The following is a 4,661-nucleotide window of genomic DNA, read 5'->3' as shown; positions in this document are numbered from 1 at the left end:
GATTGGCAAGTGGCAGGCCAATGGCTGCTTGCTGAGGTAGTAAGGTCATTTTTACCAGCAGCCCTAAACTTAGCACTATGGGATGTTCAGAATCCTCCGTGACAGCCTCTAAGACTATTGCCAGTGGAAATTCTTTTGGGGAGACCTTTAGCCACAGTGGGCAACTCAGGCTAAAAGCAACCGCTTGGGTGGAGATGAGCGAATTACACTTACAAAAGGCAGGGGAAAAGCTCAGTGGGCCCACTCAGTACCAGGTGACGTGCAAGCACACGCTATCCAGCCTGGACATAAGGGGTTGGTACAGATAGTCACCTGAAAGTCCGAAGTGCAACCAAATCTCGGGAGGCCCCTACACTGTATTGTTGAGTTCTTATTTCACTGTTAAACTTCCAGGTAAAGAAAATTGGCTCTAGTCAGATGTAAAGCGGCTGAGTGGACCGGAAGCCCTTGGAAGCACCACATGAGCTAAGCCGTACTGGACATTAAATGTTACAAAGTGTGGCGTGTAACACTTGCTTGTGTTGTTAGTTGTTGTCATGACATTTGTGCTTGCACTGGAGTATTATTTAAGCGCCCTAGCAAAAAACCAACCTGCGAGTAAAATGTGTTGTAGCCAAAATCGAGGAGAAGCAATTTGGGAAGCAAATGAGGAACGCTATTGTTCCTACTTGTATCAAATAGCGCATCCACAGAGTTGACAGCATGTTGCAGTGCCTACCACGTTGAAGGTGAGGCAAAAGCCCTGGAGGAGCATCCCATATGGCTAGAAATGGGACCAAGACATTACCCAAACTGAGAAGTCCAGTGTGTCCCTAACTACAAATTGTAGTGACTCTCGCCTGGTGCCGGAGAGACGATTGCGCTGAAAACTTCCGCCTTCCATTGCCCGGGTCCCGGCAGACCCTGGTGATGCGTTCTAACGAACGCTCTTGTAATGGGAGTGTAACTTGTAAGTCTACGCCATTAGTTCTACCCTGCACTCTCAGGAGCAGGCTTTCAACACTCTCTCCTGCTTTAACCACTTCCCCAATGCTCTCCATTTTAACTTTCCCTGCGGTCACTGCAGGAACAGCCCGACCATCTCCGCAGAGCTCCCACGCAGTTAAATCAACCGGAACACAGAAGTTACTGTTGAACCCTTTGTGGTCTCTAAAACCTGTAGCGTTACTCAGGCAAGAGAACATGTCTATGATTAAACCATCCTGTCTGCCATTTTTAAATATAGCTTACACCACATGGCTGGAATGGTTACGCAAGCGGACCTGAAGCGCCAAATGGCGAGAAAGAAAGGATGTCAGTGGTGTTACAGGGCCAGGATTAGGAGTTCTAAATAGCATCGATGCTGAGGCATTAGTGAATAAGCAAGTGCCACAAACAGAGATGTGTCTAGATTAGACAAAGCAAAGCCATTACGATCATCTCTGTTACCTCTTGGACGTAATCAACGGTGCTCCTCTCAGATTTCTACCTCAGTGGGAGCTCAAAGAAGGCAAGCTCATCAGCTTCCTTAGTTGCATCAGGAGGGGCTCAAACTAATGTTTCTTTGGCGGTCCATTGTATCCAAGCCAAATGGACACAATCCCGACCAGTTGCAACAACTCGGGCAGGTGAGAAAGGGCTCCTACCCAGTGAAATTCGCAAAGCAGGACTCCTTCCAAAGGAGTTCAATATTAAGGAATCTTGGACTGCCACCATCTAGAGTTAATCAGAGTCAGGCTAGGGCAGCCCCATGACATTGCCTCCCGCACCCCTAGTCGACAATAACACCAGGCCTATTCCCACCTTTCTCCTAAGAGTGCGAAACTGCTCAAACTCTCCCACCTATCAGTTCACATGGATCAGAGGTCTGGGCACACCAGGCTTGCCTCGGGCAATCCCACAAGACATGCCCAATCTCGCCATCCTCCCCTGTGGACACTTACACCACGTCCACTCACAGCTTCTCCTAAGAATGCCCGCCTGCTCAGCTGCCTGTCCGAACAGCCGACGCTGACGGGCAAGAGCTGTTGCCAAGCAAGCTTGACCTGCATGTGCAGGGCAGCCCCATAGCACTTTCACAGCTGCCTTCCTCGCCGGTTGACACTTACAGCAGGGCTATTCCCTCTGAACGCCTAGGAGTGCCACACTGCTCCAACGCCTCCACTGACAGTCAGGGCTCACAGGCAGGAGCTAGTCCCAGCCAAGCTTCCCCTGCATGCCTAAGGCAGTCCCACAACAGGATACCGGCTTGCCTTCCTTTCCTGTCGACATTAATAGCACCGCTACTCCCGCCTTCCTCCTAGCAATGCCACGTTGCTCAAATGCCTGTCCAACGAGCGAGAGCTGCTAGGCAAGAGCGCAGGTATGCGAAACTAGCCTTGGGCAGCCCCACAAGATGTACCCATCTCGCCTTCCTCCCCCGTCAACAATTACAGCAGGCGTACTCACAGCTTCCTCCTAAGAATGCCCAACTGCTCAGACGCCTGTCCGAACAGCAAGGGCTGCTAGGCAAGAGCTCTGGGCATGCCAGGCTTCCCTTTGCCAGCCCACAACATATTCCCTGCTCTCTTCTAGGTGAGCGCATTTTGGACCTTTACATCACGGCTACTCCCAACTTAGTCCTAAGAATGCCAAAATGCTCAGACGCCTTTGCGAGCAAGCAGGGCTCAAAAGCAAGAGCTCATCCCCACCACACAAAACCTGCTAAGCCACAGCAGGCCCACAACACGTTCACGGTTGCCTTCCTCTCCTGTCCACACTTAAAGGATGCGTACTCACGCCTTGCGAAGAAGGCAAGTCGTGAACGTGTTGTGGAGCTGCCCTAAGCATGCAGTGCAAGCTTGCTGGGGCATCTTTTTTGCCTGTGACCTCTGGGTGTTCGGACAGTCGTGTGAGCAGTCTGGCATTCTTAGGCAGAAGCTGTGAGTACGCCTGGTGTAATTGTCGACGGGGGGAGGGATGGCGAGACGGGCTCATTTTGTTGTGCTCCCAGAGACAAGCTTGTCGTGCCCAGCGCTCTTGCCCGTGAGTGCCGGCTGCCAGACAGGTGTCTGATCAGGCGAGCTTTCTAAAGCGTAAGCCTGGTGTAATTGTCGACAGGTCTCAGAGGCAAGAAAGCTGGACTCCCCCAGAATTGCTCTGCATGCTTAGGGCAGCCCCGCAATGCGTTCACAGCTGCCTTCCTCGCCTGTCGACATTTACAGCAGGGCTATTCCCTCCAGACGCCTAGGAGTGCCACACTGCTCAAGCGCCTCCACCGACAATCAGGGCTCACAGGCGGGAGCTAGTCCCAGCCAAGCTTCCCCTGCATGCCTAAGGCAGTCCCACAACAGGATAACGGCTTGCCTTCCTTTCCTGTCGACATTAACAGCACCGCTACTCCCGCCTTCCTCCTAGCAATGCCACGTTGCTCAGATGCCTGTCCAACGAGCAAGGGCTGCTAGGCAAGACCCCCGGGTAGCCTTGGGCAGCCCCGCAAGATGTACCCATCTCACCTTCCTCCGCCGTCGACAAATACACCATGCGTACTCACAGCTTCCTCCTAAGAATGTCAGCGTGCTCAGACGCCTGAGCGAACAACAAGTGCAGAGAAGTAATAGCTCTGGGCATGCCAAGCTTCCCTTTGGCAGCCCACAAAATATTCCCTTGCCCTCTTCCTAGGTGCGCGCCTTACAGCAGGATCTTCCCATCTCATTCCTGGGATAGGCACAGGTATCACATGCTTCTCCCACTTGTCAACACTCACAGGCAAGAGCTCTGGGCACACCAAACTGGCTTCCGACAGCCTCGCAAAAAGTCCCCTCTCGCCATCCTCCTCCATCGATAAGAAGACCAAGCCAACTCAAAGCTTCCTCCTAAGAATGCTAGAAGACTCAGACACCTGTCCGAACAGAGAGGGCTCACACGCAAGTGCTCTTCCCAAGCAAGCTTGATCTTCATCCCTAAGGCCGCCGCACAGCATGTTCACGAGGTGGGCCTTCCTCTCCTGGCGCCACTTACAGCGGACTTTGCTTGCTCTAATTGTGGCGAGGAGAGGCAGGCAAACAGCAAAATTCTTGTAGGGCTGCCTTAGCTATGCTGATCGAACCTATGAGCTCTGGCTGTTCGGATGGGCCACTGAACAGTCTGTCGTGCTTAGGAAGAAGTTGTGAGTACGCCTGGTGTAATTGTCGACGAGGGAGGATGGCGAGACGGGCTCGTCTTGTGGCACTGCCAGAGACAAGCTTGTCGTGCCCAGCGCTCTTGCCCGTGAGTGCTCGCTCTCTGGAGCAGGTTCTGATTAGGCGACGTTTCTAAAGAGTTAGTCTGGTGTAATTGTTCATGGGGAGGATGGCGAAAGGTGGACGTCCTGTGGGGATGCCAGAGACAGGCTTGTCCTGTGCCCAGAACGCTCGCCTGTGAATACTGATGGAGAGAAAAGCGTTTGAACAGTGTGGCCTTCCTAGCAGTAGGTTGGAACAGGCAGGCTGTGTCAGCAGGTGAAGACGGCAAACTGTGATCGTGTTGTGGAACTGCCATAAGCATGAAAAGCAAGCTTGGTGGGGCAGCTTCCTGGCCTGTGAACTCTGGCTCTTTGGAGTGCCAGCTGAGCAATCTGGAAGCGTGAGTACGTCTTGTGGAAACAGGGGAAGATGGCAAGATGGGCTGATTTTGTTGTGCTTCCAGAGACAAACTTGTCGTGG

This window comes from Dromaius novaehollandiae, unplaced genomic scaffold (genome assembly GCF_036370855.1).
Source record: "Dromaius novaehollandiae isolate bDroNov1 unplaced genomic scaffold, bDroNov1.hap1 HAP1_SCAFFOLD_33, whole genome shotgun sequence".
NCBI classification, from domain to species: Eukaryota; Metazoa; Chordata; class Aves; order Casuariiformes; family Dromaiidae; genus Dromaius; species Dromaius novaehollandiae.
This window is presented reverse-complemented; position numbering follows the sequence as displayed.